The sequence below is a fragment of the Arvicanthis niloticus genome, chromosome 6 (genome assembly GCF_011762505.2).
Source record: "Arvicanthis niloticus isolate mArvNil1 chromosome 6, mArvNil1.pat.X, whole genome shotgun sequence".
Taxonomy (NCBI): domain Eukaryota; kingdom Metazoa; phylum Chordata; class Mammalia; order Rodentia; family Muridae; genus Arvicanthis; species Arvicanthis niloticus.
Window position 1 is genome coordinate 104,732,192 of NC_047663.1, and position 23,348 is coordinate 104,755,539.

Sequence of the window (23,348 nt, forward strand, 5' to 3'; positions counted from 1 at the left end):
AACAGACAGGTGTTGTAATAATTATTTAAAACCAGCAGCTGGTCAAGCTGACTGTCTACACTGCAGCGTGTCTGACTAGATCAGACACCATGTTCTGAGGCCATGAAGCCATGTGCGCGCTGCAGCTAGAAACAGCCAGCCAGAAACACCAGCCCTGTACCCATGAGACACCAACATGGGAGATGGTTCTGCCAATCTTCCACACTGTCTCCACAAGGCTGGGCAGTGCCCGGACCATCCTGCCAACCACACAGGCTCGGTACAGATGAGACTCTAATGCTTAGATTATTCAAAGGCTTATATATTTAGTAATGATCAATAACAAGATACCCTTACAATCAGAGGTATAACCCAATACCCAACCTAGATATACCAACTACCTTTGACCTTTACAGACAAGTGAACATCTGCCTCCATGTCCCCCCTCTCTCAGTCTCCTCTCTCCCATAGCTCTTCCTCTTCCTTCTTCTTCCTCTCCTTTCTCCTTCTCTTCCTCTTTTTACTCCTCCCACCTTAGCTCCTCCTACAGACAGGCATATCAATGGAATCAAATTGAAGACCCATACACCTACAGACATTTGATTTTTGACAGAGAATCCAAAACCATACAATGAAAAACAGAATGCACCTTCAAAAAATGGTGCTGATCTAATGGGATGTCTGCAGGTAATGAAAATAGACCCATAGTTATCAACATAGTTAAAACTCAAGTCTAAATAGATCTCAAAGACATCAACATAAAACCAGACACACATTTTAAAAGAAGAAAAGGTAGAAAACAGCCTTGAATGCATGGGGACAGAAGAACATTTCCTGAACATAGCACCAATGGCCCAGGCTCTAAGATCAAGAATTAATAAGTGGGACCTGATGAAACTGAAAATCTTCTATAAGGTAAAGGACACTGTCAATAAGACAAAATGGCATCCACAGATTGGGAAAAGGTCTTCACTAACTCTTCATCTGACAGAGTGCTAATATCCAAAATATATAAAGAACTCAAAAAATTGGACTCCAGAAAAACAAATAACCCAATGAAAAATTGGGTTCAGAACTAAACAAAAATTTCAACAGAGGAATCTGGAATGGAATTTAAGAAGCACTTAAAGAAATGTTCAACATCCTTAGTCATCAGGAAAATGCAAATCAAAACGACCCTGAGATTCCACCTTACATCAATCAGAACAGCTAAGAACAAAAATTCAAGCAACAGCAAATGCTGGCAAAGATGTGGAGAAAGAGGAACACTGTTCCCTTGCTGGTGGTATTGCAAACTTGTATAACCCATCTGGAAATCAATCTGGCAGTTTCTCAGAAAATTGAAAATAGTTGCACCTGAAGACCCAGCTATACCACTCCTGGGCATATACCCAAAAGATTCTCCATAATAACCTCAGGACACGTACTCCAGTATGTTCACAGCAACTTTATTCATAAAAACCAGAAACTGGAAGCAAACCAGATGTTCCTCAATCAAAGACAGAAAATGTGGTATGTTTACATATTGGAATATTATTCAGCTATTAAAAACAAAGAAATCATTAATTTCACAGGCAAATGGATAGAACTAGAAAATATCATCCTGAGTGAGGTAACCAAGACCCAAAAAGACAAGTGTGGTATGTACTCACTGATAAGTGGATATTAGTCATGATGTTCAGAATACCCATAATACACTGCACAGATCCAAAGAAGTTTAATAAGGCCAAACAGGATGCTTTAATCCCACTTAGAAGGAGGAACAAAATAGTTATGGGAGGCAGAGGGAGGGAGGGATCTGGCTGGAAGAGGGGAGGGCTAGAGGAATAGGGATTAGGCATGGGGAGAGACAGGAGAGAGGCCCAGAGGGTCAGGAGAATGAATGGAAATATGCAGCTGCTGGGCATGGGGGAGTGAAGGGGAGAGAGGAAATAGTCCAGGAAGTCCCAAAGACCCTGGATGAGAGAGGCTCCCAGGAGTCAATGCAGGTGACCTTAGCCAAAATGCCTGACAGTAGGGATATGGTACCTGAAGAGACCACCTTCAGTAGCTAGACAGGACCCCCAGTGGAGGGATGGGGACGCCAACATACCTACAAAACTTTTGACCCAAAATTGGTCATTTGTAAAAGAAATGCAGGGACAACAATGGAGCAGAGACTGAAGGAATGGCTAACCCGTGACTAGCCCATTTTGAGACCAATCCCCATGGACAGGCACTAATCCCTCACAATATTAATGATGTAATATTTTGCTTGCAAACAGGATCCTATCATAGCAGCCCTCTGTGAGGCTCTACCTAGCAGCTGATTGAGACAGGTGCAAATAACCACAGACAAACATCCAGGAGATGGCAACCCCATAGGAAGACAAACAGTGTGAACTAACCTAGACCCCTGGGAACTCCCAGAGACTGAGACACATACGTAGCAAAGAGCTTTTGTAGCCGCCTGCAGCCACGGACCAACTGGGTTCACCTGAAAGGATGGCTGGAAATGAAGAAAGGGATGGAGGGCGAGAGAAAGATGAAGCCAAGACAAAGTTCTCTGATCAAGGCTCGAAGTTTAATGTTCAGCTCTTCAATGTAAAGGGAAAGCCCCACTGAACCCCTTCTTGCTTCAGCCAGAGATGGGTGAAGGAACCTATCCTTGGTCACTGCTAGAGATGGGTGGGGAAACCCATCCTTAGTCACAGCCTGGATGTCTCAAGGCAAGCTCAGCAGGCAATTTATTCTTCTAAGTTCCTGTAGCTGTACATGCAGCCAAGGTGTGTAACTCCACCTAGGTTCTATTATTTGGTCTATTGTTGTAAACAAGATCTTTCAGGCCTGTTCAAGGCTGCAGGGAGGGCATAGGCTTTCATGTTTGGCCTCAGTGGAAGACGATACTCCTAATTCTGCAGAGATTTGATGTGAAGGTTTTGGGGGATAAGCAGCGGATCTCTGAGGGGGAGACCAATTTTCTTGGATGTTTTGTGTCAAGAATATTTTAGATTTAACATTTTCTTTGGCCAAATTGCATTTATTTCTTCTATCATATCTTCATCATCTGAGATTCTCTCTTCTACCTGTTGCATTCTGTTGGTATGGTTGGCTCTGAAATTCCTATTTGAATTCCTAATTTCTCATTTCCAAATTTCTCTCACTTTGGGTTTTCTCTACTGACTTTATTCTCTTTTTCAGGTCTTGAACTGTTTTATTCATTTCCTTCCATAGTTTGTTTGTATTTTCATAGATTTTTTAAAATGATTTACTCATTTTCTCTTTAAAAATCTCTCTCATTCATAAAGGCTATTCTAAGGTGCTCGTTTTAGGTACAAGGTTTTCATGTTCATGGCATCTTCATGGGACAATTTTTAAGACACTGGGGCAGAGTAATTGTTATTTGCCTCTTTCTTTACCTTTAGGGTGTAGATGCAGACTGTAAGATCCTCCTCTAGGCAAGAGATGCAATATCTTGTCATGTGAGACATGAGGAGTAATTCATATTCCCTATAGTTAAGGAGGAGGTTTCCCTGGACAGGCCTACACAGCCAGAGACTGGAGCAGCAGACTTCTGATGAATCTTATTTCCCTTGTCCTCTAATGAGGCTAGCATACAATTTTATTTTGGTGAAATTGTGTCCTATCCAAGGGAAAAGGTACTAAATGAGCCGGGTTATGTCCTGCCATGCCAGTGTATTATAAAGCTAACCCAGTTTGCTCAAACATTTAAGTTTTTAATAACTAGATTTTTTATGAGCCGGGTTATGTCCTGCCATGCCAGTGTATTATAAAGCTAACCCAGTTTGCTCAAACATTTAAGTTTTTAATAACTAGATTTTTTAAATAATATGCCTAATTTTGAATATTATTTTATATTACACAAACTTGAAGTTTACTTAAACTCATCTTGACTTACTTGTTTTGGGATTAATCTTGATAACATATCCAAAAGACAATACAGTGGGGGATATAAATTAGTCTCTCCCTCCAAGATTTTTCTCCTCCAATATCTGTTCCAAATGACTCCAAAATAAAAAGAAAAGCACTTGTCAATAGCAGAATGCATTGTCATGGCCACTAGAACCAATAATTATGTGTAATTGAAAATGCTCAGAGTTAGTTTCAAAGTTTGTCACCACAAGCCAACATTAACAAGGATGTCCAAGTTCTTCTCAAAACATTGTTTTTGATGTGTGTGGGTATGCACACATCTTTGTCAACACTTGTTACTATGCAAGTTTTAAAATCACAGCCATTCTAGCATGTGTGAGGTGGTATCTAATTATCTCAGTGTAAGTCTTAATCAACTTTTGTTTGATTACCAAACATTTTATGGACTTTTAAAAACATATGGTGGTCTTTTGTATTTGTCTTTGTTCAGTTTTTATTTATGTAATTGCACTACAGTTATACAGTTAAATCCTTTTTATATCCTGGATATTAAAGCTGTCCTAGTTAGGGTTTTACTGCTGTGGACAGACACCATGACCAAGGTAACTCTTATAAGGACAACATTTTAGTTGGGGCTGGCTTACAGGTTTAGAGGTTCAGTCCATTATTACCAAGGCTGGAACATGCCAGTGTCCATGAAAGTATGGTGCAGGAGGAGCTGAGAGTTCTACATCTTCATCTGAATTCTGCTAGCAGAACACTGACTTCTAGGCAGCTAGGATGAATCTTAAAGCCAACACTCACAGTGACACACCTACTCCAAGGCCACACCTACTCAGCAGAGCCACACTTTCCAATAGTGCCAATCCCTGGGCTGAGCATATACAAACAATAACAAAATCCTTGTTAGCAATGTAGTTAGCAAATATTCTCTTTGTGTTTGTGGATTATCATCCCTTTTTTAAAAAAACATATTTTCCCTTTAATTGTGCTAAAAAGGTGAACCATACCTAAGAAAACATAAGGAATGGATAATCCAAGTAAATAAAAAAGAAAACACACACACACACAACCACTGCCACCAGCACCACCACCATCACCAAAAGGAAACACACACAACCACTGCCACCATCACCACCACCATCACCAAAAGGAAACACACACACACACAACCACTGCCACCAGCACCACCACCAGCACCAAAAAAACACACACACACACATACAACCACTGCCACCATCACCACCACCATCAGCAAAAGGAAACACACACACACACAACCACTGCCACCATCACCACCACCAGCACCAAAAGAAAACACACACACACACACACACACACACACACATAACCACTGCCACCATCACCACCACCATCACCAAAAGGAAACACACACACACACACAACCACTGCCACCAGCACCACCACCAGCACCAAAAGGAAACACACACATACACATGACCACTGCCACCATCACCACCACCATCACCACCTCATTTCCAGCACTACCACCACCACCACCACAACAAAACAGGAATCAAAAAAGTGCTCATTACTATGTCTCTATGTTCCTTTCTTAAATAGAGAATCAAAAGAAAGAGGGAAAAAATCCCACACCATAACAACAAAATAACAGGAATCAATAAACACTGTGTATTAATAACTCTCAATATCAATGGCCTCAATTCTACAACTAAAAGATACAGAGTAACACTGAATTAAAATCAGAATCTATCTATTGGCTGCAGCGATGATTCATGCCTTGCCATCCAGGATAGACATCACCTTACAGTAAAAGAATAGAAAAATGAATTCCAAGCAAACAGGAACAACAAGCAAGCAAACATAGCTATTTGTCAAAAGATTTCTATTGCCTGGGTAGCATACCATCATGAGTTACACTTGACAGCCCATATTAAAGGAAAGCAAGTCAGAAGCTCAAAGCAGTATCCCTGTCTGCCACTGAGCATTGCAGGAGACCACTGAGGATGACTAAACAGCAAAAAACGGGAAAAGTTACATTTAAGCACGCCATAACTTATTCATCTTCCATTTCCCATACCAGAATTTAAACCTGGTCACCTACTAGTAGAGAATTATGATGGTCCACCCACAGTGGGCAATGCCAGGAACAGATGACATACACTCTCCACCACCTCACCAAAATCACCATGTGAGTTTGCAACAGGAGAAGAAGAAGAAAAAAAAAAAAAAAAAAAAAAAAAAAAAAAAAAAAAAAAAAAAAAAAAAACCCTAAACAAAAGTCCTAAGGCCAGGCTTTTTTTTCTTGAAAGTACCTTTAAAGTGTCTTTGAATTTTTTTAATGCTATGTGTAGTGGTGATTTGCTTACAAGTATGTCTGTGTGGATGTGTCAGAACCCCTAGATCTGGAGTAACACAGTTTTGAGCTTCCATGTGAACCTAAATCCTCTGGAAGAACAGCCAGTTCTCTTAACCTCTAAGCCATCTCTCCAGCCACACTGAAAATAATTTAAAAGTTTGTAATTTTATTTACATTTTATATTTACATTTTATATTTTTGTGCATGGTATTAGGGATCAACCACTTTTTAATGATGATAGGTGACCATATAAGTCTCCAGAGCCTTCTCCACCTTACTTCTGACTTTATTTGTGACCATGTTTATTACAGTATTAAAGAAGAAAAAAGTATTTAAAAAAAAAACAAAATAATCTTATTCCAAACATTTCAATAAATTCTTTTATGTATGTACTTAGCTGTACTATAAATAGTTGGCTTGTATGAGATGGTTAAAAAGGCTGAAGATAAAGGGTTTCTTTCTCCCTTTTTTATCTATAAAGTTGCTGTTTGTTTGCTTGCTTGTTTGTTGACCTGTCTGATGTGTATGTATGAAAGAATGTCTAACAATAAGCCAGAACTTTATTTTGCTGAATTTTTTATTGAAAACATTTTTTTCTATAATATCTATAGCAAGGGGATAGTTGTTCATCAGATTATCAATGGATATTGAAAATCTGGTACATATATGAAATGGAATATCATTCAGCCTCTGGAGGAAAAGTGAAATCATAGAATTTGAATAAAATGGGTGTCCTTAGAATGTATAATACTAAACAAGATCACCCAAATTCCACAAGGGAAAAAATACATAGTGTCCTTCATATGAGGATCCTAGCCCATAATGCATTAATGGACCTATATATAAAAGTGTGCATATGGGCATAGTATGACATTTAGAAGGGAGAACAAGAAAAGGTCATTGGAAAAGGTAAAATGCATACTAATGAGTTCAGTTTTGGTTTATATTTTGTGTAAGTCCTTTCAATACTCTCTCAAGATATAAAACACGTTCAATGCAAAACTAAGTCCCTAACTGGTAGTGTGCACATGTGATTCCACGAAGGGCTATTACTATAATGGGGTGGTGGTCGTGATCTATGAGATCTCCGAGTGGGTTTTCTGACATAGCAGAAGAATTGTGCATCCAGAAAAATCAGAGGGCCAAGCCATTAAAAAGAAAGGAAAGCAATAGTTTCTTCCCTTTAGAATGGGAGGAGCCTGAGCCTACAAGTTTGATAAATGGATCCTGGACCCTCCTATTCCTCCTATTGGATCTGTGTAGATTGTTCCCCATATCTTTCTGCCATTTCTCCCAACAATGTCTTCTGGGAACAAGAAGCTGTCATCTCAGGGAACCAAGTTTGCTTTTCTTGTCTACCTGTGTCCCTTTAACTCTTTGTTATTTGACTAGGAAATCTTAATCACAATTTTGAGAATTTCTAGGAATTGCCTCTGAATGTCATTTGAAAACATGGAGAAACTGGGTTTTTGTTTGTTTATTTGATTGTTTCACTCTATAATTCTAAGTTGCATTACTATTTATTAATAAATGTATTTTGTTCACATTCTTTAAAAAACAAGATGACTTGTCTGTGGGTACAATAGTATGTAATACAAGGCTGTACACTGAAGCTGACTCCTCCAGCTTTCAGGTCAACTTCTTTCTTTGAGGATACAAAAGCAGAGTGTGTACTTGTGCAGAAATCTGATACACAGCTCACAGAAAGCATTGGGTGTTAACAAATCCACACTGATTTATACCAATGACATACTCACTGTCTGAACTGCAGTATCCATAGCCCCTTATTCCATGTAATGTTTCTCTGGTTTTTTTTTTATGTCTTTATTCATTCATCTTTGTTTGTTGGCCCCTATGCAATTCACACAAATGGAATCTTCCTTGGATTCTCATCTCAATCATAAATTGAACAACTTGTTTGGCAATACCTTATTTTCATGTTTTAGTGCAATCATTTTTAACAAGTTGAGTCAAAATTCAAATAATCTGTACTGATAATCTAAATACATGACAAAATAGAACTATAAAAATGTTAACTCTGAAAGTATAGTATTATATTATAGTAGATTATACAGGAAGATTATACAGGAAGTAGAATACAGGAAGAAAGGAAATGGTAAAAACATTTTCCTGCTTCCAAGAAGCAAAATATTAGAATAACACTTAGGATATTAAAATTAGATTGCTAAAAAACTAACAAACTCTGTATTTTCACTCTTCAAAGAAAGGCAAAATCATAAAGTTGACTTCTTCAGGGATAATTAACAGAAAATAGGAAACATTTTGCTTTATTTATGTGCATGGGTGTTTTATTTCCCTACATGTATGTCTAGTGCTCACAGAGGACAGAAAAGAACATCAGACACCCCAGAACAGGGGTTAGAGATGGTTATGAGACACCATGTAAGTACTAGGACTCACATCTTTGTCCCATGGAAGAGTAGGACTCCTAAACACTGAGCAATCTCTCTAGCCCAGAAAATGTATTTTTAGAAACTTCCTGCAATAAAATCAATGGCACACCCTTTGTCCCCCATACCAAGTGTAGTGGTTGGAATGAGAAATGTACCCCAAAGGCTCAAGTATTTAAACACTCAGTTCCTAGTTAATGGGGCTGTTTGGAAAGACTATGGGATTTTTAGGAAACCAGCATTTCTGGAGAAAAAAAAGTCACTAGATCTTAGCCTCTTCCCATACCCAGTTCACTCTCCTTGTTTTCTCTGGGTGGTTGAAGATGTTATGTCCCACTTTCTGCTATAGGCACCTACTGACCTCTCTTCTCTACCATTGTGAACTTTATATTGAAAACGATATGCCTAAATTAAGCTTTTTTTTTTTATCATTTGTTTTTGGTCATAGTATTTTATTACAGAAAAAAAGTAATTAATACAACAAGATACATCAGCCTGTACTCTGGGTCACAAAATTAGGACTGTAGTATGATTTTGATGTTCCTGGGAGTGATAGAGACATAAACATTAATTTCTGAGCTGTGGCCTGTGCTTATAATCTACAAGGGCTTTTCTAGAAATACAGAAGATGTCGGAGGAGGGGGATGGGTGTATTTTTCCAGTGCATTTTTCTAGAGCCTAATGCTAGCTTGCTTATTTTACATTCCTACAATGACAAAGCATGTGAACAATTTAACACCCTGCTTGTGCAAACAGATATCACAAACAAATTTTGAGGTTCTGAATGCATAATGACAAAGTCTTAAAACCCCTTAAGCATTCAGTATGGAGTAAGACCTTCTTCAATCTCTGCACATTCATCTGGCTAATACATCCACAATGACTTTTTTTCATCCATCAGGCCTAAAGTAGAAGCTGTGAGGCTTTATATTTTTTTTTCTCTTTAATGCACATGCTGCCTGTGTACTGCCTGAGTTATATTGCTTCACATTTCACAATGTACCATTATTCAGGTGCTAATAAGTCAAAATATGAAGTTTTCAGAAAAATAGATGGAGTATGAAACAATTCTACTCAGTCCAGAAAATAAATGTTATATATCTTCTGTCATTTGCAAATGTTAGCCTTAAATCCTCAGAAATGCTTGCTCCATTTGGAATACCTACAGAGGTCAGGAAATCAGTTAAGGGCCATTGTGGGAGTAGTTATCAATGCAGGAAATGTAGAACAAAGTTACGTAATAGGCTAAAGGGGAATAATGGTATAGAAAGGGTTTAATCAGGAAGGGGATGGGAGGATATATAGACAAGAGAATATGGCATGGCATAACAAAGACATTTTGAAAAGCCACATGAAACCTATTATTGTAGAAGATGACAAATACACACACACACACACACACACACACACACACACAGTATAAATAGAGGTATCCTATAACAGGCAATTTTGTTTCTATTAGAGGCTACAAAATAACAAAACAAAACTAAACAAAACCCAAAATATCCAAACCAATCAGTGGAACTCTATGGGAGAAAAAAGGAAGTGTGTTGTGTGTGTGTGTGTGTGTGTGTGTGTGTGTGTGTGTGTGTGTGTGTATGTGTCTGTGTGTGTGTGTGTGTGTGTGTGTGTATTCCTTTGCAGGTGGTTTTCAACTGGAGAAAAGCTTTTTGGTCAGAGATGAGAACTCCTGCCCAGTTCCCCTTTTAGTGCCCAACCTGGCTTAGACCAGTGAAGATCTTGTGCATACTGCCTCAGTGTCTCTGAGGTCACATGCACACCAGTCCTGCAATGTCTGGAAGACACTGGCGTTTTGTTTTTGTTGTTTCTTGGTTTTGGTTTTGGTTGCAGTCATCCATCCCCCTCTGTTTCTTACAGTTTTCCATTTTTCTTTTCTGTTTATCTCCCAGATCCCTGATTGGAGGAGTTTTGAGAAGATATCTCACTGAGAATTGAGTGTTCCAAAGTCTCTCACACATTGTCCAGTTGTGCGTTCCTGTGTTAGTTCTCATTTACTCCAAGAAGCTTCTCTGATAAGGGTCGAGCAAGACACTGATCAATGAATGATATAGTGAGTGGCATTAGGAGTTATTTTATTACTATAGATGCTCTTTACAAAATTTATGCTATGAGACTTTAATTTTCAGTGTTGGAAAAGTTGATAATATAAACAACTGTGAGATATGCCAAACTTAAAAACAGCAGGAAGTGTCTTCCATCCCATAATCAAGGCTTCCAAGGAGGTTTAGTAAACATTTCCTATTCCCTGAACCATAGTAGGACCAGGAGCCATGAGAAAGGAGCTTCCCAGAAAATTCTGAGGGTTTGAGGCTGGAAAATTAAATAGCTGCAGAAGTGTTATCATCCTGAATCTACTTTCTCTATGTTTTTAAGTTTTATATCTATTGATTGAACACTTTCTTCACTAAGAATATTTTACTTTGTACCAACTTTATAAAACCTAGAAAGAAGTTAAAGAAAAAGAAATATATGAAAGCATCCAGTGCCTAACACAAATATAAGCAACAAAGTTCATAATAAATACTACCTTTTCAATTGTCATGGTAAAATATGTATCTGCATAATACAGTGAGTGCTACTGGAATGGCTTTGGAATATTTATTAAATATTTATTAAAGTCTATTTTCATATATTTGCTAAAGTCTATTTTAATGAAAATAGACTTTAAAAAATATCTCCTAAAACCAATCACAAGAAAATGACTAAATGGAAAACAAGCACAAAAGTATTCAGCAGAGAAGTTTTAAAGCCAAAGCAATTATATTTTAGGCAACTATGTGGTTAATAACTTTAGCCTTTTGTTATGCAAAATTCTCAGTTCAATTTACAAAGCAAAGAAATATTTGGCATGGTTATCAAATTCTATTTACTGTTCTGTGAACATACTAAAAGATGCAGTGTCTTGAAAGAGTCTGTTCAAATTACCTGTGAACATAATTTTTTTTAAGATCCTCATTGGTAAACAAAGTTGCCGGAGTCAACGACATCATTTCATAGCTACAATCATCATGAGAAACTTTAGAGCAAACAATGATTCATTTGTAAAGGAAGGCAAACAATTTCCAAGTCAACATAACCAAACACAGGACAAAAGGTGCTGATTTTAGATGAACTGGCACATGTTGACATCTTCTCATGTGTGCCTTTCTTGGGAGAGCAGGAACCTGTAGAAAATTTCTCACCTATCAGAAAACAGTATTTGCTACTTCAAATCCCTATTGTCTGTGCTGAATCCCATCATCTTAAAACAAACAAAACAAAACTAGAGTCTTAGAGAGCCAATTGTCAAACCAGAAATGAGGAACTTTCAGACAATTAGACATAGTGGGGAAAGCACGAAAATCTGGCTTTCTATTGTCCTTTCTGCATTTCCATCTCTCTCTTTCTCATTGTACCTCTCTCTCTCTCTCATTTTTCATCTGTCCCCTGCCCTTCCTCACTTCTTTTCTCCACCTTACTCCCCTTCCTTCTTACTAGACTCTTTAAGAGAAATGTAAATACATGCAGAAGGAAAGAAAAAAAACTAAACCCTCTTTTTCTTCTTTTCAGTTTCTTCTTTTGATACTTTTATTCACATCTTTTTAAAAAGTTTATTTACTTTATGTGAGTATGCTGTCACTTTCTTCAGACACACCAGAAGAGGACATTGGATCTCATAACAGACGGTTGTGAGCCACCATACCGTTGCAGGGAATTGAACTCTGGACCTCTGGAAAAGCAGTCAATGATCTAAACCACCGTGTCCCTTATTCACATCTTTTCACTGTAATCATTCTGTCAATATTATTGACACTCTCCTTTCTGAAGGAAAGTATTCAGCTTCAGATACTAGGATTCAAAAAAGGACTCAAATATAGGAACTCACATCCTAAATTTTATCCGACCACCAGAGATTAAAACTGGATATCAACTACAAAAGAAGTGATATAAAATATGCTAACTAGTAGATGCTAAACAACCCACTAATGAATCAAAATTAGATAATGAAAGAAATTAAGAAGAAAAAATCCTAACGTTTATTGCAAACACTGAAGAAATTCAGAGAATTATGAGGACATACTTTAAAAGTAAATATAGTATCAAGCTGTAAAATCAAAAGGAAATGGATGAATTTCCAAAGCTAAATCAAGATAAAATAAACAATTTAGGACTGGTGAGATGGCTCAGCACTTAAGAGCACCAGCTGCTCCTTAGGAGGTCATGGGATCAAATCCCAGCAACTACATGGTGGCTCACAACCATCCTTAATAAGATCTGATGCCCTCCTGTGGGTGTTTGAAAACAGCTACAGTATACTTTGGGCCAGATTGAGCCGGGGCCAGAGCGAGCGGGGCCAGAGCAAGAGGGAGAAGGGAAGGGGGGAAAATAAACAATTTAAATATATCCACATTGTCCAAAGAGATAGAAACAGCAATTTAAAATCTTTTAACAAACAAACAAACCATACCAAACCACAGGACCAGATAGATTCAGTGCAGATTCTACCATATCTTTAGAGAAGAATTACTACCAATACTTCTCAATTATTTATTATTAATAATAAAAAGGAATGCTTTCAAATTCTTTGTACAAATTGAGTATCATCCTGATAATAAACCAGATGAAAACCCAACAAAAAGAAGAAAACTAAAGGCTAATATTTCAAATATTACCACATAAAATTTCAATAAATTACTTGTAAATCAACTTCAAGAACACATCTAACCAAATGGAGAAAAACTAAAAGCATTTTCACTAAAATAAAAAATAAGGCAATTATGTCTAACTGTTCCCCTCCAGTTCAGTGTAGTACTTGAAGTCTTAGTGAGTGCAATAGGACAAGAGCAGTAGACAAAGGAGACTCTTCCCAACACTCTGACCTTCACTGTGCACAGCCAGAATATTTTTGGTCCCTTGTATATTGTTTGGCCTAATCTTCAGTTTTAATATGATGTCATGTTTTTACATTATACTGATTTCAAAACAAAATATTTTACATTTTGAACTCCCCCTTATTGAAATCTTTGTGATTTTAAAATTAAAACTTATATCATAATATATGTAAAAAAATTTAATATCAAATAGAAAAATTGAAATTCCCAGGTAACTTAACAGTTTACAAGCTTCAACCATGAAACCCACCGAAAGAAAACCGTTAAAATAGTACACAAGAGTGGATTTCTGCAAGAAATAAAATATGTAAACTTATTAGAACAGAAGAGATGTCTCCAAGAAAGCAGAAGAATTGCTGTAACTTGGAGTGACTCAGCAGCACCTAACCAAGCTAAATTGCTGTGGGCTATTGGAAGAGGTTCCACTGTGGTTCAGTGGAAACAGAAGTTCAACATGCTAGCAACTATAGAACACAGAATTTGGCAATCAGGCAACCTCTAAGGCCAGCCCTGTCTGGAGACCATGGGACCATCAGGCAACCCAGCCCAAATGAGACACTTCATCATTAGCTGTCCAGAGGTGGTACATTCCCACTGTTGCCTCTGTTGCTCATCCCCCTGATCATGTGCTGGTCCCTATAAAGAGCCACGTTTTTTCCTCCCCAACCCCTTTTTCTTCTTTTTCTCACCCCCAAAGGCAGCCCTTACATCCATCTTGCCCTCTCTTTTAATAAACTTCCCATGAGAGAACTGTCACAGGTGTGATTTTTTCAGAACCTGTGACCTAGTTCCATTACACAGATTACTGGAGAAATCAAGTGATTTCACTAACCAATCCCTAAAGTACACTAGGTCTAGTCAGTCTGAGTCAAGCTAAAAGAACACCAAGAAGGGAGTAAATCTTAAATTCAACCCAGTTGTGTCAGAAACTCACTATCAACGGTATCTTCTCTAAACTACACTCAAGCAATATGTACTCCAATCCTTGTTCTAAAAGTTTAAACTAAAATTGCAATAAACTCATATATTTTTGTTCTCATTTCTACCTCTTTCTTTTCTTTATTCATTATTATTTCAATTTCATGTCTTCTATAGCTTTATAATCTCTGAATCTATGGCTGCTCACAGTGTCTCCCTCCCCCTTTTTTTTTCTTCCCAAGTACTTTTCCCACTCTGGTATTTTTCAAAGTTACTCTAACAGTTAATTGCATATCCTCATCCACCTTATATCTAGCTTAGTCTTAGTAACTAAAACCTTAAAATATGGCATATGTTGGCTACATAAATATGCTCAAATAGATTATTAAATCAGAGGGATCACTATTGTAAATTGGATATACAATACTTTCTTAGTGAGAAATTGCTTCAGCAGTTAATATTTTAGAAAAAAATAGGATCTGTCCCAGATACCCCAACCTTTTGTATTAAATATCTTTTAAACCACACACCTCAATTGTAACACAACCTAGCTCCATTTGAATATTGAAACACTCTACTAAAAAGGAGAATTGATAGAAATTAAACCAACAACATAATATAAAGAAATCCTATAGAGTAATAAAAAATATATAGCTCTAGGGAAACAACCTACTCCAAAAATTACTGATGCCATAATAATACCATGACAATGGATTAGATGAAATCCCAAGAAAGAACTCAGAAAAAAATATTCTGAGTGTAGTTAAAGAAAATTATTGAAGAAATTATTAAAGAATGTAACAAAACAAGAGAATGAAGTCACTACAAGACATGAAAGAGAAATTCAGTGAAGAGAGGAAATGAAAACTACAATAAGTCAAATGAAAAGATCAGAACAATAAGCTGTAACAAATACTTGGCAGTATAGGTAAACAGAAAATCAGAAGAAAATAGAACATTACAAGGAGAAAGATCAATTAAGTATGAAAGACATTTTCAAGACATCAGAAATACTATAAAAAGACCATGTCTCAGAATCCCATGATTCTATATGATTCTATAAAATTTTCATTTAAAAGCATAGAAAACTCTTTCTGTAAGTCATGAAAGAAAATCTCCATAACTTACGAAGTTAATCCAAACAAAGAAGACATTTATAACACCAAATGTCAAGACCAGAAAGGACTTCCCCATTACAGAATCAACTATAATAAACAAAGAGAGTAAGTGAAAATAACAAGACCATAACCCTGAATCAAGCACAGAGGCAAATGCATAAACAGGACAAATTTCTCAACAGAAACTTTTAAAATCAAACAACTCGAAACAGTGCATATCAAATTATGAAAGTTATTACCAGCTCAGACTATTATACAAAGCAAAGTTATAAACCACCATAGTAGAAAACATTTTGTATGTTGTACAACACATTACTTATAAACAAAAATGTACATAACACAGATAACTATTTCATAAAATAAATAATAATGAAAGATACTAAAAGAATTTAGAATCAGTAAGCCACTTTTTTAGCAAATACTTAGAGAAATCTTTCAGAATGAAGAAAAAGATAAACACATTTTTAGGGCACTTACAGGGAAGAAATAATGAATAAATTATAGTTAAGCGAAAAATAATGGAAAAAGGAAATACTTATAAAATCAATAAAATGATAGGAATTCATTCGTAGTTTTCATTAATAACTCTGAATATAAATGATCTCCTTTCTCCAGTCAAAAGACACAATGGTAAAATGCATTTGTTTGTTTTCTCCAATAAACACAACTCACAATGAAATAAATATAATATTTTAGAAAGAAAGGAAGGTAAAGAAACTCCAACAAAATAGAGTTGGGAAACAGGAGAACTTGATGCTCTAACAACTTTAAAAAGATACTTTAAACCTTAATTAGTCATAAGAGATAAGTACATTCATTTTATATTGATGAAACTATTAATTCATCAAGTAGACATACATGCATTTAACATGAAAATTATTTCATAAAACAAATAGCAAAAGTGATTTATATATCCTATTGTCAAGAATTTACTGGTTATCCTAAACAAACAATCAAAACAGAAAAATATCTGGGTTAGGTAACATCACAGAACAAATGAATATAATGGACAATGGAATAAAAATGACAAATCAACAGCAAGAAAAACTGTAGAATACATACAAGTTTATGGAGATTAGCAAGGTATTGAAGGCTGAATAAGTCAATGAATAAATCAAAAAATAATTTTGTTGTAAATCTTGGAACTGAATAAAAATGAAAATACAGCATAATAAAACCTATGGAATAAAATCAACCATAAGAGGAAAAATTATAGTTCTAAACATCCATATTTAAAAAATCAGTTATCTCAAATAAATTATTTTTATAGGGGTCTTGGAATGACAAGAACAAACCAAACCCAAAATGAATAGCCAGTGGTCTCTGTCTGTCTCTCTCAATGAATTGAAAACTGATTTGCTTGATATAAACAATATTTATAAATTGTTAACCAAACTAACCACCCCCCCCCCAAAAGGCAGAGAATGTTAGAAGACCTCACACAGTCAGGATTCCCTTTTACACCCAGGATTAGGCAAAAAACACCCAAGCGCCTATTTTCACAGGAAAGATCCTTTATTAAGCAGGGAAGAAAAGTTAAAAGTGACTGCTTCTGACTTAGGCAGAAAAACAGCAGGAAAGCAGCAGATGACATTTGCAGGTATAACTTTTAAGAAGAGAAAAGGGAGATAAACTCTCCCCTTAACTGTTAACATAACTGTTAGAATGGACTATGGTGCTGTAATATGTTTCAATTGGGCATGTTAATTTGGTGTACCAAAGGGAGCTTTTCATTGCTAGACTTCAAAACTTTGATAGATGGACCTTAGTGAACAGCCTCAGGAGAAGGAAGTGGTGAAATAAGTGAATAGACCTTGGGTGCTTAGCTGTAGGAACACAGCCTAATGATTTTTTAACAATGCAGACAGAATACTGGAGAAGGGCAAAGACTGATTAGTCATGTTGGCCAGAGTCCCTTCAGAGAGCTAAACTATAAAGTATAAAGTATACCAAACTATTTTTATGAAGCCAAAGGTACTCTGATAATAAGACCAAATACTAAAACAAACAACAAACAGAAATTTATGTACCCATCACTGATAAAGGTACAAAAATTCTCAACAGACTACTAGAAACCAGATTTCAAGAACATATAAAAGATCATTCATCAAGTCTGCTTTATTTCAGAGAGGCAGGAATGATTCTAAAAAAACATATCAATAAATTTAATTAAGTGCATGACCACCAGAATACATGCTTTTGACAAAATCCCGGTGTTCCTTCATAATAAAAGTACTGAAGAAACTGAGAATAGAAGAAATATAACTTAAATTGTATAGGCAGCATTATACTAAATGGGGACAAAAACACACTTTACTCAAATCAAGAACAAGAAAGGCTGTCCACTTTTTCCACATTTATTCATATAGTAATACAGAGTGGTATGACAGAATAAAAGAATGCATGTAGGAAAGGAAAAGTCAAAGATCTTGTTGATGATATGATTCCATAGAACAGAAAACATGGAGAACAATGCACAGTCTACAGGCAGCTCGACAGACTGGTGAGTGTCCTTCCCAAGCGACTCAGTCTAAACCTCTTTCACACAACTCAGTTACTCTCTGCTTCTTCCAGACCTGTGGTCTAGTTTAAGGATCTTATTTGCAGCTTGGCTTGTTTACTCTGACAGGGGATTTAATGAATCTGGTCAGTTTTAGGGACTTCCTGAAGCAATTTTGAGTTGTTTACCTTCCTCTGTAAAGAGCTTCTCTGCAAGATGGAATGTTTCAGTCTTGGAAGAAATTATTACACAACACTTTGAGAAGGATGAAACAGGCTGACTCCATGACAGCCTTCAAAAGGGCAGTTTAGGAGACTAGGCCTAAGAACTGGGCAATTACTTGCCCAGGCAAGTCAATTACTAATAGAAAAAAAAACCAGGCTCCATCCTTCACACCCAGATAATGGTTCCAGAATGCCTAGAAATAATGATCATCTACCTGCACTTCCAATATGCTTTAAAATGAGCCTGTGAGCTCACTTGGTGGTCTCTCTATCTTGGTAATGGAAGACCCCAGCATGCTGATCTTCTGCAGAATAAAACACTCTTTGCATTTACATACTATTTGAGTCTGGGGTATCATTCTTCAGCAAATCAAGGACCCTTACATTTGGGGGCTTGTCTAAGGATTCACTGGAGACCCCCTGACCCAAATAGTGGAGTGTTTTTCTGATAGGTAAGTCGGGGTGACTAGTTGTCTTTTGTGCTGTCCATATCTGGGTTTCTGTTTTGGGTTAAATCTGAAGGCCTAGAGGGACAAAACAGACACGTATTTTGTCAACCAGCCAAGAGCAACAGAGGATGTTCCCAAGCCTCTACCACAAGCTGGAGAACATGCTAGTTCTCATCTGGATTCTGAACTGACTGTGAGTTTATGGGCCTTCCATTCTCAGGGAGGAAGACCATCTGAGATAGCCTTTCAGTTTGATTTTGTTTTTCTGGGAATGTCCTCTGTCTGTCTGTCTGTGTGTATTCTGTTTGTGCTTTTTGTTCTCTCATACAATTTTTTTCTTGGATTCCTAGGATGGGACAGGAACAAAGCTTGGGCTTGGTCCTGAATCATTTTAAGGACTTTTGCTGAGTTACAGAAGACTCTGGTCTGGTTGTTCATCCTAGTAAATTAACCATCTTTTGCAGGAATGAATGGCTCACCTATGAAATAGGATGGCCTATGCAGAGGACTTTCTACATCCCCATCATTTACAGGGTAAAGGTTTAGTTTATGAGTCCTGGGGTCACCCGGACCAAGTGTTATGGGCCTCACTACTCCCCACTGTTCTTTCTCTAAAGGAGGGTCAGCCTCTGCCCCCTCCCTTGCTAACTCTTTCTGCTTCTGGGAGGATTTTTGTGCCCTTCCTTGTGTTTTTGCTCCTGCTGCTGCCCCTGCTCAGCCAGCACAGGTGGAGAGAGGTGTACCCCCTAAGTCCCCTGACTCTCCTGATTCCACTTGGAGTCTACCTCACACTCTGGCCCATACTGCCCAGAGGGCCAACTCTACTACAGCCTTACCCATCTGGGCTAAAGAATCCCCAGATGCTCAGGGGAGATAGCTCATGACACGTGTGTCATTTGCCAGTGATGATCCTTACAATTGGAGGTTGCAGAACTCCACATTTTTAGAAGGACCATCAGCTCTTATAGGTCCTCTGGATTCAATCATGCTGACTCACCAGGTCACCTGGGACAACTGTCAGCAACTGCTCCAGGTCTTCTTCACAACAGAGGAGAGAGAGAATCATGGAAGCCACCCAGAAATTGGTTCTTGGAGTAAATGGGCTGCCCTCTCAAGTTCAGGCTGATATCAATGCAATACAGCCTTTCCTTTGACTCAACCCAGCTGGGATTTTAACACTCCTCTTAAAGGTATGGAGAGGCTCTGGATCTACTTCCAGATTCTGATGGGGGAGGCCCCAAGAGGCTGCCAGACAACCCACATATTTATGTAAGGTCAGCCAAGTGATTCAGGGAAAGAAAGAGAGCCCCGGGTAATATCTAGAAAGACTTTTTGAAGCCTATAGGACCAACACTGCTTTTGACTCAGAAGCCAGAGAGCACCAGTCAGCTGTGAACATGGCTTTTGTTAACCAAACTGCCCCTGACATCCCTTAGAAGTTTCAGCCACTGAATGGCTTTGTGGACTGCATCCGGCACCCAAAAGTCAGCCTCTATTTGCCTTTGAATGGCAAGACATGGAGAGAGGCTTCAACAGACAACTGACTTGTACATGCCTGCCTCAAAGATTCAAGAACTTACCCACTATCTTTGACAAGGCATTTTGTGAAGATTTGGGTGAGTACTGGTGAGCCAACACCTCCAAATAACAGTGCTATAGTATGCAGATGATATCTTCATAGCACCCCAACCCACAACTTGGAGACATACCAAAAGGCCACATGAGATCTGCTACAGGAGCCAAGTCAACTTAGCTAACAAGAGTCTGCTAAGAAGGCCCAGCTTTGTCAACTTTAGGTCACCTATCTGGGGTACATATTCAAAGGGGGGGGCAGTCAAATCATGTTGTCAGACACCCTGGAAGCATACTATCCTTAGTATTCCAGTCCCATCAACCCACAGTCAAGTACAAGAATTTCTTGGGTCTGCTGGGTTTTTTAAATTTTGGGTGCCAGGGTTCACTGAGATAGCCACACTATTAGGAAGCCTGACCCAGTGGCCCAAAGATGGCCAGCCTACTTCCAGATCATAGCTGCTACTGCCCTGCTAGTCAAGGATGCTGACAAAATAACCATGTGGCAGAAACTTGTTATCACCAACCTCCATGCTATTGAGGGGACCCTCAAGAATCCACTCAGCCAGTGGCTGTCCAATGCCAGGCTGTTGCACTTTCAGGCGCTACTTTAGAATTCCCCTCACATAAGATATAACCCATCATCTCCCCTAATCCTAGCCACTCTGCTACCTGACCTGTCCTCAGACGTGCAGCATGATTGCTCTATAGTTCTGGGGCATATCCAGAACATTATGTCATGCTTGACTGACATACCCTGGCCAGATGCAGAATGTATCTACTTCACGAACAGGAGCAGCTTCATCCAGAATGGAATCCTGTATGCAGGAGTGGCAGCAATGGACTTGGACTCTGTTTTTTTGGGCAACTGCTTTGCTGCTGGGAACTTCAGCCCAGAAAACTGAACTAAAGGCTCTAACCAAGACTTTAAAACTGGAAAAGGAGCCATAACGATAGAGTAAGATAAAACTCACCTACCCCAGAATTCATTAAATTACACCTGTGAGCTCAGTTGGTGGTCTCACTATCTTGGTAATGGGAGACCCCAGCATGCTGGACTTCTACAGAATAAAAAACTCTTTGCATTTATATACTATTTGAGTCTAGGGTGTCATTCTTCGGAGAATCATGGACCCTTACAACTCCTCAAGAAACCAGAGCAATATCATAATAGTAATATTCCATGAAAAAAAAATAATTTTTATGATGCAAAAGATGGAGACTTCAAAATAGCAATAATAAACATGTTCAAGGAGCACAAAGAAGATACAAATAAATGCCTGAATAAAGACTATGAATACAGGAACAATCTAAATAAAGCAATGAAAATAATTCAAGATATAAAGTTAGAATTTAATAACAAAAACATGAAATAAAAAAACACAAGAAGCCAAACAAAAACCTCAGAGGAAAGACTTACCAACAGATTGAATCAAAAGAAAGACAGAACACCAAGTCTCAAAGACAAGGTAGAAAAAATAAATTATTTAGTCAAAAAATGATAAATATAAAGTGAATCAGAAACAAATGTCCAGGAAATCTGTAACACCAAGAAAAGACCAAACCTGTGAACAAAGGGTATAAAAGAGGTAGAAAAAAAAATCTCAGGTCAAAGACACAGGGAATATTTTCAACAAGATCTAGAAGAAGAAAAAATCAAGTTGAAGGAAAGAAATGCCTATCAATTTGCAACAGACATACACCACACAAAATACACAAGACCAGAAAAGACATTCTCTATGACACAGTAATCAAACACTATGCAAGGGGGCACAGTAAAGAAAACTTCAGGCATGGCAGCTCCATGAGTAGGGTAAGAGGCTTTAATAGTAGATACAGAGACAAAATAACACAGACATCTGAGATGGAGGTGGGAGGAGTCTGCCATAGCTGCCTCTTAGGGACAGAGAGAAAAAGCAGGGAGAGGACAAATGAGGATTGTCAGGGCAATGGGTTCAGAGAAGACAATCATCATGGTAGGAGAATTCTGCCAGTTATAAGGGGTTATGTTGCAGAGGAGGAGGGCAGGTTAGCCAGAACTGCCTGGGAACTAGCATAGGGATTTGATCTGTTGGAAGCTTGTTTAATAGGAAACTAGATTCTCTCTCTCTTTCTCTCTCTCTCTCTCTCTCTCTCTCTCTCTCTCTCTCTCTCTCTTCTCTCTCTCTCTCTCTCTCTCTCTCTCTCTCTCTCTCTCTCTCTCTCTCTCTCTCTCGATTGGGGAACTATAGGAGTGGGTTAGAAAGTAATGGATAACTTTTCCAGACAAATAAAAGTCCACTTTACAAGGTTTCTGAGGAATGTTGAATGTTGAATATTTACTGGGGCAGAGCCTAACCTGAAATGAGCCCTGATTATCATTTTGTCTGGTTTTTGAACTGACAGAAGGAATATTGAAAGCTAAAAGAGAAAGATATTTAGTCTCATATATAAAGCAATCCTATCATAACTCCCAACTTCTCAATGAAGATGTTGAAAGCCAGAAGGACATAGATTGATGTTTTACAAATTCTGCAAGACCATAGATGCCAGCCTAGATGATTATATTCTGCAAAAACTATCAGTCATACCGAAATAAGAAAGAAAACTATTTAATGATAAAATTATATTTAAGGAATTTATCCACTTAGCCCAGCAATTCTCAACCTGTAAGTTGCAACTCCCAAAAGACCCTTTGAAACCATATATATTTGCATTATAGTTCATAATGGTAGCAAAATTACAGTTATGCAATAGCAACAAAAATAATTTTATGATTGGTAGTCACCACATCATGAATAACCAACCGTACTAGTGTCATAGCATTAGGAAGCTCAAGAACCACTGACTTAGTCAGCTTTACAAAATCTGCTAGAAGCAATATTTCTCTCTGAAGGGAAGATTAAACATACCCAAAAGGGCAGAAACAAAGAAATAATCTCATAGCTGTTAATCAAAAGAAGTTAAGACTAATATAATAACATTGTAGAGTTAATAAACACTGTCTAGTAGTAACTCTCAATATTAATAGCCTCAATTCCCCAATAAGAAAACATAGACCAACATATTGGATTAGAAAATAGAATCTATCT